The sequence below is a fragment of the Cetorhinus maximus genome, chromosome 28, assembly GCF_964194155.1.
Source record: "Cetorhinus maximus chromosome 28, sCetMax3.hap1.1, whole genome shotgun sequence".
In the NCBI taxonomy this organism is placed as follows: Eukaryota; Metazoa; Chordata; class Chondrichthyes; order Lamniformes; family Cetorhinidae; genus Cetorhinus; species Cetorhinus maximus.
The window spans coordinates 19,419,668-19,434,914 of record NC_135906.1 but is presented as its reverse complement, the minus strand read 5'-3'; the positions used below and the strand labels follow the sequence as shown (position 1 = coordinate 19,434,914).

Here is a 15,247-nt window from a genome sequence, read left to right as displayed (position 1 = left end):
TAAAAAGTTTTCTTTCATTTTGGATTTAAGGCCAGTCCAAAAGTTTAAAAATCTGCATTGCTATTCCAGATGCGGCAGGCGATTTCCCAGGTGTACCAATCCATTTATAAACTGTCCCTATTTTACCACTAATTGGATAATTGTAGTCAGGCAGTTATTGCAAATTAAAGGGGAAAGTGGTAGGTGGGAACAAAATTGATTGTATTTATATAACACCTTATCATGTCAAAACATCTACAGTCCTTCACACACAAGTGGTTTTTCAAGTGCTGACTACTTGTATGTAGGCAAATGAATCAGTTCCACATCAGCTACAAAAAGCAATTGGGTTAATGGCCAACTAATTTGTTTTGGCTGATGGAAGTCTGGGGAACTAAAACATCTTGCTCTTCCTCATACTGGAAAGGCAGACAGAACATTGGCTTAACACCTAATCTAAAAGACCGGCCCCTCCAATGATATCTCAGCATAAATCCCTAAATGCAACTCAGTGAGCAGAATCAAATACTGGATCAGCTTTTCAAATGTTACACAGCAAAATATTGCTACTTCTAAGCTAGATTCAGTTAATGGAATTCCCAAAAGAACGATGAGTTGAAAAAGGGAAGAGAACAAACATAAAACTGATAGTATCTGTATTTTTTCCATGTCAATCACAGCTCCACCTCTTGTTGGGAACATCATTAAACACAACTGAAGTGATGTGTAGCCCAGATTGGACTGAGTTGTAAATGATGTTTGGCAATGGGGGACAGGCTGAGAAGAAGGAGACAATGAAGAGGGAACCTTAAAAATGATCCAGTTACATTTCTAATAACATTTGGACAGCATCTGAATAAAGAACCTCTTCCCCTTCTGACATCACAAATTAACCCTTTCTCCTAGAACATAATCAGCATAATAATATTTACGGAACACCTGCCCTTTAGCTTGTAGGATCTGGTTTTAACTCAATTCTTTCACCCCGTCACCAGTCCTTCACACACAAATGGTTTTTCAAGTGGTGACTACTTGTATGTATGTAGGCAAATGAATCAGTTCCACATCAGCTACAAAAAGCAATTGGGTTAATGGCCAACTAATTTGTTTTGGCTGATGGAAGTCTGGGGAACTAAAACATCTTGCTCTTCCTCATACTGGAAAGGCAGACAGAACATTGGCTTAACGCCTAATCTAAAGGACCGGCCCCTCCAATGATATCTCAGCATAAATCCCTAAATGGGGCACAACATTTGCACTCAGGTGAACCAGATGAAGTCCAGCTGCATAGGTGTTACTGAACGATGCGGTAAAAGGGGAGTCATACTCATTGGAAGAAAACTGTTTTTGATGACCATGTTCCGAAAGCTGGGCAAAGTATGAAAGGTCATTGATCTGAAATGTTAATTTGATTTCTCTCTTCAGTGAAGCATGTTTCCAGCACTTTTTCTTTTGTATGAAGGATTAAGTAGAGGTTACAGGCTGGGCTTTATAGTCAGAAGATCAGGGAAAGGACTAATACCCAGGGCAACTAATTTTGTAATCTGTAGGGTGGTACATTTGGAGTCAACGCTACCTACAGTGCCACCTAATTGTCTGGAGGACCAAAGTATTACAACCAACAGGTCTGGACACCATATAGAGAGGCCTGGAAGGTAGAAAATTAAGATAGAGAGCGAGGAAGAAGAATTAAATAATTACACCCATTGCAGACAGTTCACATGTGCATACTCTCTGATTTATTCAGGTTTGGTAAGGAAGGTTCTGTTTGGGATTACAAAATGCACTGGTAGAAACAGCACTGATAGTCCAAAGCCAAAGTATTACATTATCAGGCAGCTTTATCCTGTCACTGTTTGTTAGACTTTGTTACTCAGGTATATCTGGTGAAGGATTCGACCATCTCAATAACAGCATGTATATAAATATCTCAAACAAACTTCCATTAATTTACCAAATTTGTTAAAAATAGAGGAAAGAACACACTGCCCTAAAAACATCTATAATCCTGAAGATGACATTTACCCATATAGTGGCATGCACATTGCACATGCAGTTTTTTTAAAACTTTTAGTACTCTTGTTAATCCACGGCTCCTACTGTATGTTATGTCTGCACGTTCCGCAATCGATTGAAGGTGCACTGAGTGGGATAGTGGAGCGGAGCACCACAGGCCCCCTGATTAAAGTGAGCTCAGCCCCAAAGCCTTTAGAGGTGCACTTCGAATATTGAGTGGAGAAAATGAAACAAGAAGCTTAAAATGCATTTTAAAAATCTCATGCATTTTTTAAAATGTTCTTCTTAAATAATTTCAAAACTTAGTCTATTATAGTCTTCTGAATGAAACAGAATATTAGAAAAAAGAATATTAAATTAAATATTTGGTATATTTCATACATTTGAGGCCTATTTTTTCTGTACTAAAACCAAGATGGGACAAAAGCCAATTTCTGGTCAGTGGTGTGTGAACAAGGGCACATTACATATTTTTACAAATCGTTTTCTTGGGAAGGAGGAGATATGTAAATATATTCAAGTTTAACCATTTCCCTTTTCTTATATAGTCCCCCCACCCAAATAATCAAAAGCTTTGGATGACATTTTGGCAAGTGTAAAGGTGAAGGGTCAATTGATATATTTTATGTTTGGCTTCTCTTCCCCTCATCCAATATCCTGTTCTGTGGCAACAATGAATGTGATGGACACTTTAACCTGCTAACCAAGAGGCATGATGGTTTTTCTCTGTTGGAAATTGGCTTATTCGAACAGAGATGTCCCAAAGTTGCCATCTAGTTGGGTAATTATTATTCTTTCAGCCTCAACATGTTCCCAGTTTAAGGGAATTACTCAGAGTTCCAACTGGAACTTCTCTTTAGGGGACTGACAGCCACAGCTCATCTGAATACTGACAAATGATTGGCTGAAAGGCAATGTTTGTTGACAATAGCTGAGTTTGAGGATACCTAGTTGCCTTGCAGTACCTTATTTAATATGAATTTATATATTGACTGAAGCACAAAATATCTGGGCATTATTTACAGCAAGAACTTACACTGTATATAGAGATGGCTTTTTCAAACAGTGATGGAATCTCAGATCCCCCTTTACTGCAGTCCATCCCTACTTGGGCATTATCATGCAAACACGCATTCACATTAGTTTAGTTTTAATCCCTCATTTCCACTGATGTCTATAATTCTGGAAGTAGTTGCTTTACCAGAGGTGAATTAGCATTGTGCAAAAAATTAGGAAAAGCTTATTGAGTCAGGACAAGATCAACAACAACTTGCTTTTATACAGTACACCTCATGTGCAGCAAGATGTATTGGAGTGTTCTATAGTAAGGAGGAAAGAGAGACAATGGGCACTGACCATGGGAAAAGGTATGTGGGGATGTCATTGACATTGTTAGAACACTGCTATCTCATTTTGACCTTAAGGAGTGCACTTAAAACTAGTCCAACTTAGGGGGAGCGGGGTTTAGGAAGGGCTGTTCCTGTTGTGGCTGTCAAGGCTTGTGGAAATGAAATGGCTTTCAGGTATTCGGAATCTAATTTGCAGTGGACTGAGCCTGCAGAACAAAACCATGTAATAGGATTATTTCTACCAAAATACTTCTGCTGTTACTGAACAGTCTTTGCACAGATTTAAGTGTCACAAATATTCAGAAATCTATAGTTAAGAATTTTTAATTTGAAGACCATGAGCAAAGTCCAATTTTCTAATTCTATTTTAAACACAGTACTTTTAGAAACTTGCAGGGAATTAAATTTTGTGGATATTATCTACAAAGGATTAAAAAAATATTTTTGAGAAGTGTTTACCTGCTCTCTCAAATCCTTCTTAACACTTTTCCATCACCTATTTGCTGGTGGCCATTCTAATTCTACAACTGAATAATGAAACAGCCCAGGCCATAAAGTTAAAATAAATAGCAAATAGAAGTAGTGCTACCTTGATATTGTCAGTGGAGCTCACAGCCTTTTCCAGAAGGAACCAGAGAAATGAGAGGGCCATCACAGTGAGTTTTCCCCAAATGCCCACTTGCAGAGCTGTATTGGTAGAGAAACCCAGGGTAATGTCTCCAGTCCACTCCCTCAAACAGGGAAAGTGAGAGGTGCAGGATGCAACTCAGTAAGCAAAATCAAATACTGGATCAGCTTTTCAAATGTTACACAGCAAAATATTGCTACTTCTAAGCTAGATTCAGTTAATGGAATTCCCAAAAGAACGATGAGTTGAAAAAGGGAAGAGAACAAACATAAAACTGATATTATCTGTATTTTTTCCATGTCAATCACAGCTCCACCTCTTGTTGGGAGCATCGTTAAACACAACTGAAGTGATGTGTAGCCCAGATTGGACTGAGTTGTAAATGATGTTTGGCAATGGGGGACAGGCTGAGAAGAAAGAGACAATGAAGAGGGAACCTTAAAAATGATCCAGTTACATTTCTAATAACATTTGGACAGCATCTGAATAAAGAACCTCTTCCCCTTCTGACATCACAAATTAACTCTTTCTCCTAGAACATAATCAGCATAATAATATTTACGGAACACCTGCCCTTTAGCTTGTAGGATCTGGTTTTAACTCAATTCTTTCACCCCGTTTTCTCTTGTCCTAAACTGTCTGGCTCTGTGGGAACCAACTCTACAGACTCTGGCATCTAGTATCTCATCCAAAGATCCAATTTTGTGCTTATCAAAGTGAGAAATATTTTTCACTTTGAATTGAACACTATCAATTATAGGCATCAGTGTCAGCATCAAGCACTCTCAGGAATCTCTTAGGTACTGAGTAAACCCCCCACTACTCAACTCCAACTTCATAAGGGCGTCCCTTTGGTGTTAATTTTCTGTTTTCCATACATACCGTCCTTTAACAGCTCTAAGTGAGATCGTCAATTAAGTGACAGTGGGGACTGAGACTGCAAAATCAGGCCATTATGTGTGAATTTATGTTTGAATCTGGACAGCATGTCAGCAACATCACAGCCGAACCTCATTCCTCCCCTATTCCAATATTTAGGTTTGCACACTGCCCAGCTGAAATCTTTGGTAGTGATCAGAAACCCTCTGATTTTCCATCTCAGTCCAGTCGCACTTGGTCCAGTTTATAGCTGGATCTGATGTCCCAGTTGTGCTCAGCTGACTGAGCTCAGCTTGGAATGGACAATGGAAGCTGGGACCTACTGCCCTTCTTGGCTCCACACCGCACTGGGTGAAGCATTTATTAACTCTGCTTGTAAATCTGAGTGCGGAAAAGCAGCTTCAATGTTCAAAGTACTTCATTGTTCTTAACAGTGGCTATGATAATTTTCTGTAACTTACCAAGGCTAAACATTTCAAAGTGATTTGATAAATACAGTTAAGGTATTAGCTCTGGTTGGATTTGGAATTGCTGGTGCCAAAATACTACATTACCAATTTTTTTTTTTGGAATAATGAGGATGGAAATCTGATCACATCATTATCGCTGCAAGGAATGTTTGGAAAGTTACACTGATGCTTTGTGGGGTTTTGTGATCATCTTTTCCCAAGTGTTCAGGTGGGAAAGGGAATCAAGTCACATTTCCTTCACTGGGACCAGGCTTTTCCTGACAATGCAGTTCCTTTTGCTAGCTTCCTGCATATTTCCTGTCAGCCTCTGGGGCCTTTCCTCTACGTACCTAATATGCAACAAAAAAAAATACACCAAGTCCAAGAATAGTGAAAAGGTTCCAATGATATTTTTGTAAAGAGGAAAGCAATGCAAAACTGTAACATTTTTTTGATAAGTCGCAGAATTTGCCCTGAACCCTCTCTCCCAATGCATATACCTGTTAAACTCTGCTCCACTAGAACAGAATGGATGAAATTGGTCTTTGGAAGTAGCACCAAGCAGGCAAGAGTGAGTTGCTAGCCAGTTTTACACCTTGTCATTTGGAAACAGTACGGTGGAAAGTAATTTGATCACTGGATTTGCTACCCCCAAGCCAATTTCAGCATCAAAATGTTCCAAAACATGACAAGTTTTCAGTCTGACTACAACTCTGCAATTCATAATCCCATAATCTTTCATTTTATTCACATCTATCACACAAAGTGCGCCCGTGTGACCATGAATTGAAAAAAAGCTTAAGCTATGCAAACAGGAAATGTTATTGAGCGCTGATATATATTATATATAAATATATTTTATATATATATATAAATATATACCCAAGACACTGAGTTGTAAGATATACTAAGAAAATAACTCTAATGCAGTTTTAATTCAATATCTGTACATAAAAACCTCTAACTATATGGGTCTTAAATAATGAGTTGTTGAAAAATATTTAAAGTGCAAAATAGAATGAAATTAAAATTAGGCAGAAGCTGTCAATTTAGAACAAGCAGATTGGCTGAAAAATTCATTCTTTGGCTCAGGCATTCCCCACTTATTTTACCCTAACTCCCTCTTGAACTAGAATGAACCTGGAATATAGATGGAGAGCACTTTCCTCCCCACCTTTCCTGAATGTGCTGGTTCTTTTCTAGGATCCTTCCTGACATCCAGTATTTCACCTAAGTGTGTCAATTGAGAAAATAAATTCAGCATACTATTCTCCCATGGAGGGCATCATTGCCAGGCACAGTCTTTGTCCCCATCCCAGGGTCGTACCTGATTAGGAGCAGGAGCATGGCCTTTTTAACCCTCCCTGCCTCAGTGTTTATCTAAACTGTAGTGCTGGCTGTGAGCAGCTAACTCAGCATAGGCCAAGGATAGAATCTGGGATCTTCCTGATCCATGTGACTCAGTAACCCATCAGGCACAACATTCACCAACAGAACAGCTGAACACTCAGTAGTCTCAATTTTAAAATGACTGATGAGCACTATTACAAGTCCCAAGGGAAAATAGCCCATGTTCTTCAGGTTGTTAAAGTAATGGTGTGTTGGAAGAGCAAGATTATGGCTGGCACATAGTTACTCTATAATTTTAATGTTATTCTGGAGGGGAGCTAGGACCCAACCTAATTTCAGCGAGAAGCAATGTGATAACCCCTGATGGAGGAGTATCAGTAACTGTGGGTTTTGACACCACACAAAGAATAATTCGAGGTTTAGGAATTGTCCAAGGAGTACTCTTTTTAAAACTACTTGGAATTAATTTAAATGTTTAGAGTGCACATGCTGAAAATATAGTTGATTTTGTCAACTGTCATAACTTTATTCTAACATGGTCCCGGCACTGAAATTCTTGCAATGCCGCTGATTAAAGAGGTTATTTAATAATCTCGTTCAGTTTAAAGTTTCACCCAATCAGCTGCCATTTTAGATATGTGCTTAATATACCAGTGGCAGACATGTAGCATACCAGTACCTCTACATTCATTCACCACTGACCAGCATCTCTATTGAGAGATCAGAGAGAAAGCTTTAGTGGCTTCAGGATGTGCCCGGTTGCAGACTGTAAGCAACATAAAGATTGTGCAGAAGAAACAGCAAAAGGGGAGGGCAGTGCCAGAAGCCATGCTACTACACACCATGCAGAATACAGACACCACTATTCCAAGGTCGTCTCTTTCATTTGCAGAATCACGAACCTTGTAACCTCTGCTTCGAAACAAGCAAATACTGTTGGATAAATACCAGGGGAGGAATGACAGTTTATGGAATTGCATAGTCCACTGGATGTGTTCCCAGGTTTTTTCTGTGGGTTGTTAATCACTTAAGTAATACTGATCTGTTAAAAAGAAACATGCACGTAACAAGCGACTGGAAACAACTCTAAACTTCCAGCAAACAAAGGGTACAACAAGTTCCATTCTGCAGCACTGAGAATCCGGCAATGGGTCTCCGACTGCCACACTTATTTGTTCATTAGACTGGTCTCCATTAGAGCAGGTCCATGATTGTGCCACCTGGGATGCCCTGTTATTATCAGTAATCCAGCTTTATTTCAGTGGAATGGCAGACTGAAGTTGTGTTACTGTAAAATCTAGTTATAGTAGCACACCCCTTATTAAAAAAAATACACTTTGGCTACAAAAATGTTGCTCTCTGTGTGTTTAAAGGCATCACAAATGTGTATAAAGTTGTCACTTATAGATATGGTAAATATTTGGATCTTTTCTTGCATGGAGGGAAGGGGAAAAAGCAAATAAGCATTCAAGTGGTAAATGGCTGCATTTAAAATTTACATTGCCGATCAAATAAGTGCAGTAGGTAAAGAGCTGAAACATGTTGACAGTTGCCCTGGACATTGCTGGAAAGCCAGTGACTTGTAAAATGTGGATGCTTTGCTCTTGATGCAGCCATGTTTTACCTGGCTCAGCAGGATTCTGGATGGACTCTACCTGTAAACTATTGGAGACAAGATCTAACCAGTCTGCAGGATCCAGGCGGCAATATCACTCCTTTGCTCTTTAAGTCAACATATTTAACATACTGACAGAACAGTTGGTAGCCAGATCAAACTAACTGCTACTGGTTCCTATGGTTTCACATTAACAGGCTGCGCCTGGATAGGATCTGTCATGTTGGAATTCAATTTGATAGATGTTGTTATTATAAATTTAACATGACAGTATTCCCTTTCCTAGCTTCCTGGAATACATAAACACTATTAAAAGACACAGGCACATTTTCCATCATACACCATCCCTTCTTGGTGTTTGTTTTTACATAATACATCATTTCAGTAGTCTTTCAAACTCTGCACCAGGAGCAACTGAGAGAAAATAATTCCCCTTGAACTTTGCTGCTTACAGAAAAATGGGAGCAGGTCGTTGAGGGGAGAGGGTTCATGTTGTGACAAATGAGTGTGTCCACCTGTTTCAGCTTTGGAAACTCCAGAAATAACCCAACCTATTCCTAGATTCCTTGTGAATATTAGTCCATTTTCAGCCTAATTCAGCAGCGAGGACCCAAATCACATCACAGAGGCAAGCTGATGCAAGTTTCAGATATCAGGTCAGTTGCCAATATTGCGATGTATTTCATTAACCAAAAGTAGTTTCTGTTATTTATAGAGACAGCAGTAAGTATATAAGTTTAAAAATTTGCAGAGTATCTGTATGCAAAGTTTATTACTAAATGAATAGCTGATCAACCGTGGTATTGCTCACGGATAGTGTAGGTTCTGGAGCACAGGCTCAACACTTAGCTGCTAAGGTGGAGCCACATGTTTAACCTGATTTCTCCCCATAACGTGACAGCTCAACTATTTGCTATGTTGAAATTGTCTAAGAGCGGACAGAGGCAAATTGCTAATGAAGGAAGCTTTTTCTGTATTGACTGTCTATAAAATCTCCAGTGCCTGTCTTTGGGGAGAGGCCAGATTATTAAAGTTAGAAAAACCAGCATGAAATGACTGACATTCTTTTTTTTTTAACATAGTTTTGACATTTTGAATCAGTTTATGACGGTTAAACATATGGCTTGTGCTTCTCCAAGAAGAATTTTCACAAGACTGAATGAACATCAGAATTCAAGTTTAACAATATCACCACTGAACATATACACATTACAGTAAGACAAACTGCCCTGTGAGCTATGGAAGGGAATACCATCTCCTGTTTAATGACACCATTTCCTGAGAAGCTTGTCTGCACCTGGAGGGTGGAGCACAGACATGGAACATTGAGATAAATAGGAAGGAGAGAGGTAGGCAGAGCTATTAATAATAACTGGGTCAGCAGGGTTGGAGAGGGGGGCGGGGGGGACCACCTTTGACACTTTACTTTGTCCTAGAAACCAGAGATTTAGTCTGACCTTCAGTAAAAAGTTCAGGACAGAATTTCATTCACAGGCATTTTCTTCCTAATTGTACAAAGTATTCATCTAGTAACTGATAACACTGAATACTGAGCAGCATATAGCCCTTTGCACTAAATTATATTCCATTCCCTACTCTTCAATGTTCTCTCTTCCTGTCCTGCAGGTGCTAACTCATACTGGAGTTTGGTTCCATAGGCACTGGCAGATCTTCAGTATCCTGACCAAATGATTAGTCTTCATAATCAAGTCATCAGCGAGTGCAAATAGATTAGGCATCTGAGAGGTTTGCACAGCTGGTCTTGAACCCAGTCTTCACTTGACATCTACACACACACACACACTACAGGCCAGATAACTACCAAGAATTGAGCCTCAACACATTTCTTTTCACCACCTTTCACCAAGGGGGCCAATAGTTTCACCACCTACTACACCATCCACTGCTTGGGTCAGCTAAGGAAGACAGGCAGTGCATTTACTCACCAACCCACCAGGGTTCCCATTCAATCTAATTTTAAAATGATTTAAGTTAGAACACAAGGTCACTGCAAGAGTTAATGAGCTGCAATCCTCCTCAAATTTAGAACAAGGAAAGAGCAATGGCATTGGCCACAGTCATGTCCCTCTGTAGAATGAATGGCATCCAGAGAGACTATAGAGAAATCTTATTTCTTAATACCATCAGTTAAGATAAAAATAGGATAAGAATTAATTAATAAATAGTTATTAAATCTATTATGATCCTTGTTCTTTCAATATCAGGAAAGAATGTTTACATAGAAGTGGGCGACTGACACATTAAACAAGATAACCCTGGAGATCTCTGTCAGCATTTAAATAAATGGTCTATTGATGTACGAGTGGTGTTGAAGACACATCGCTCAAACCACACATAATTTACAGTAGGATATTCACAAATTGCTCCTCAAATGATCTGCCATTGTAAGACTATGCAGTTCAAGAGTTGTAGACTAGTGCACAGAGTGTCAGGGCACAGGAACAAAGAGTTCCCATATTGTCAGGAAAATTGCCAAACATCCATCCTGGCACTCCCCCAGATAACTGAAAAGTCTACCCTGCAGCAATCTAATTAGACTAAGTTATATTCCATTCCCCGCTGCTCAATTTACTGCCTAAGGGAATGGCTGAGATGAAAATAATCTATTTTCCCCTTTAATTTTCAGGTTGAATTAATTTCAATGCACACACCCAGTAACAATTGCTTGTTGAGATGGGGCCTATTAGTGAGGGAGAGCAGAAAACATTTCCATTTCACAACCATTCACACTTCAGCTGGGCTATTAGGGGCAGGCAGCTTGGTAAAGAGTGAGGTTAGGAAGATTAGTGCCAGCTGCAGTTCAGTTTCCTAGCAGTTAGTTACAGCAGGGCAGGGGAGCAGGTTTCTTGTCCACGTGCCCGCAGCTCAGCTGATAGTTATCTTATCCAGTGGTGAATTACCAAAAGCTGGTTGAAAGGTAATCAGCACACTCTGTAAGGATGGTGAGACCCAAAGTCTGCGATAGAAACACCAAGGTACATGTCCCTGTATTATTCATGTAACCTGCATAGACATCTGCCATTGAGATTCTTACAGCTCTGTTTGTAAACATGTAGCAAGATTTACAATAATTGTGATTTAACATGTGCCAGGAAAGGCCACCTTTTAACTGCAATTGGCACTGATGAAAATGAAGCTCTGAGTGGTTTAATTTTCCTCCTCCAGAGTTTGCCTTTCAATTCTGTTAGGGTCAAGTTTAATGAAAGTAGATAGAGGGCAGGGGAGAAAAAAATATTTTTTAAACAACAGCATGAATATCTTGTTGGGGAGGGGTGAAAATGGACTGTCCTTTTATTATGCCAATTGTCTATCTCTGCTCCTCTCCTGACTCAATTGATGCCAGTCACCCTCAGTCGCCTCACTCAAGTGGTGCTGTAGGCTATCTAATTGTGGGAGTCATCACATCCAAACATGATCCTCTCCTCACCTTCAGTGAACAGTGAACCTGGGTAACTACCCCTTCCTCAACCAAGGTCAATAAGGCCAATTCTAACATCTCAGCTGCCACCCTGACTGAGATCAGCAAACTCATTGTGCACCAATGTATTACCATTCCAATCTGTGAGGATCAGCTCCTCACTGAATCTCACCAAGCAGTTTAATATTGACTGACCTCAGTCATTCAAACTGTGGGAAGAGATAATAGCACAGGTAGAATCTTGGCACAGTGCCATGTTTGGGGGTCACAAGATTGCATAATTGTTCTAAACCTCCTAAACTTGGTGAGGTGTTGGACCTGCTTGCATTGCGGTTTAGTGATATCATGTTAAGATATTAAATATAAAAGTTAATCCTGGAAAATCACACTTGAAATGAAATAGTGAAGGGTTGAGCAGAAGTGGTTATTCTACTGGGGAACTGGGGCTAACACAACAGAAAAGACCATAACCTATATCCACAAGGCAAGAACTTTCTCATTTTATGTTGCTTTGTTATTTTTGTGCCACTTGAGGTGAGGAATATTAGCACTGAAGACAGACAGGAACACTCTTCAACTTTTCAACCAGTGTCAAGGTTAAGAAACTCCAATTTAATGCACATCAGGTGCAAACTGCCAACCTAGGTAGAGTGTTTCCACTATACCAGTTTGATTCTTTACAAGCCACCATTATGATTTCTGAGAGAGATTACAATTATTACATAACAAGAGGAAGTTTAGATCTGCACAAGCAAGAAATTGAGTTTAGACTTTCTGCAAACCTCATTTCACCCAGCAAAAAGAGGAGGCTTTCAACCACTTAGCTTGAGGTGCTGATCCCAGGAATAAAAAGACAGTGTTCTGAATGACTGTTGACTGTGTAACTCAGTCTATCAACATGGAAGGGGAAATGATGCATTTTGACCCTTGGGTATCAGAGCATATTTTAGTGTGTTAGGCAGCTACTCAGCAGTGTAACAGTTAGTAAAGCATCATTGAGAATATATAAAGCAGGGGACCTGCACTTAAACCATGGTTCAATCCTGAACCTTTTTGACTTATTGAACCATTTACACAATTGTCATTCATATTTTCTGCAATAACAACTTTCCACAGAGACAAATGGTTAGACACCATGTCAATTAACACAAATAATATTTAAAATGAGAGACAATGAAAACAGTCTTGACACACAGGATCCCTCAGTACATTCACACCTCTTTACAAAGCAGAATCTGACGTCTTCCTTAATTCCTTTCTCCAGCTGAAGCATGTTCACTTTCACCAAGGATGCTGCTGATGTCGCAAGTTGTTGGTGATGCCAATATCAGATGATCGGATGATTGCAGAGTTGGCGTTGAAAGTCAGGGAAGAGCCTATAAACATCTTGTTACCAACTTACAGAAAACATTGGAGCAAAACATGAATGAAAATCTTTTAAAGTTGATGGAATTGCAGTGGTGGATCTTCAGGGAAGTAATGGCAAGATGTAATGAACTTGGACCAGTCTATTGGCAAACCAGGTAATTTTGGGTCTTCCAGTTCAGCAAAGCTGAGCACATGTGCTTCCACTGTACTCAAAGATGGAATGTTCTGGCATTGCATTTTATCGTAATACACACATATAAGGATATAATCATTCCATTCTTGTAAGTTAGGCTTGCAACAACCTCTTCCCTGGTATTAAAGCATATTTCAGCCACTGCATCATACATTCCAGCAATTTCCAAGAGCATTCATTAGATATCTCAATATCGACAATTTTTGTTATTCCTTCACGGGATGTGGGCATCACTGGCAAGACCAGTGTTAATTGCCCATGCCTAATTGCCCTTGAACTGATTTTTAGAGGCCAATCACATTTACTCTTAACTGCCCTCTAAAAAACAGTTCAAGGGCAATTAGGAATGGGCAACAAATGCTGGCCTTGCCAGCGATGCCCATGCCCCATGAAAGAATAAAAAAAACATCAGTATTGAGATATCTAATGCAACTAGACTTTTTGACATATATGTATCAGTATTTCCAATTCATTAAAAAATGTAACTACGTTCTATATAAGCCGCTGAGATACTCACAAAAAACTATTGCTTATTTTTAATTCACAGGCAGCCAGTCTACATCTTGATGCCCGAGGTATGATGCATTGACATAGAATAAAATAATTTCTGTATATAAATCTAGAAATGATTTGCTAAATCTGCAAACACTTAACACATTCATGTGACATTATTTTAAATAAGTTAACGCCTCCATTAAAATAGTTGGCAGGGGAATGTCACATGAACGCATTAAGTGCTTGGCCAGTAATATCATCATCAGTCATTTCTAGGCTTGTTTTTGAAAGAGTTCCTCAGTGCATCACAGTGTTACAAAGGATGCCTTTTTATTCTGCTAATACCCATTCCCATTCTTTCTTCAACAGTGTGTTGGTTAAGCAGAGAGATGACAGACAGGGACCAGTGTAAATGTTACCAAATAACAAAAGATGCATTTTTGAAATTCTCCCTCTTTTCCCCAACCCCAATAATGTGTTCCAGCCTTTTGAAAGCTTTTATTTATAATGTCCTTCAGAGATGCAGCTATCTACTAATCTACTGACAGTTACTGTCTTACATTACTCTTTACAAAAACGTTTTTTTCTGTAATCAAGTTTTTGTCAATTGTGAAATCAAACAGTCATTAAAAAACCCTACAACATGCTTGAAACCAGGACAGAAAGTCAACCTGTCTTTAATGAACACTCCACCCAGTTTCTTTCATTCTTTGACTTAGAAAAGGGAATAATTTGAATTTTGCCCTTGCATCAGTATTGCTACAGTTTGAGTGCCGCCGGATTCAGGTGATGCCATTTGTTGATCGTGGTTAAGTGTCTGCCGGTGATGAGGTCTGTAAAGTGATTTAAGTTTTTATAAAATAACATAAACATTAATTTAAATATATCATTACTTGAGTTGATTTTTAAAGCTCTAAACCACTGCACTCACCCCTCTAGTAAATCCCAAACTAGACTGATTTGAAGTTTTAGGAGTTTGACACAAATCCAAAGTGTTTCCTTTAACCCAAGGTAGGATTTGAGCTGGGACGTTTGCTTAAACTGCATCATCCATTCAACAATGGACAGGAAGGTTCCAATTGATCAGCATTAACTTCCTTACAAGTAGGAAAACCCATGCTTGATTTCTGCGGGTTGAGGAGAGTCATGCTTAGGGGCAATGGGACACATTCCCACTTATAAGTCAAGCACTCACCACAGAGAAGTGTAATGTGGATGGGCTAAATTCTGATTATTTCTGTGCTGTAGACTCCAGCCGCAAGGAACTTGACTGAGACGGAACAAAATCATTTAACATTGGGTCCTAACAGCTTACAGAAAGATGAGACTTACATCACATCAATCTGAACTGAGAAAGGGCTCAGAGGAGGAAAGACCTGGGACATTTTATTTAACTATATCAGTTGGTCTTCATAACAAGGCTGAAATATATTTTTGGGCTTTTCATCACCAGTAAATGAGTAACTGGTGCAGAGTGTTCCAGTAAC

The 15,247-nt window shown here is 39.3% G+C and overlaps 1 long non-coding RNA gene across 1 annotated transcript; it reads left to right on the top strand.

Annotated features, from left to right (window-relative positions):
* The first annotated feature begins 8,001 nt into the window (after positions 1-8,001).
* Positions 8,002-14,425, top strand: LOC144668889 (uncharacterized). The gene is made up of 2 exons (XR_013573566.1): positions 8,002-8,921; positions 12,969-14,425. It is a non-coding gene; the product is annotated as an uncharacterized LOC144668889 (long non-coding RNA).
* Positions 14,426-15,247: the final 822 nt, after the last annotated feature.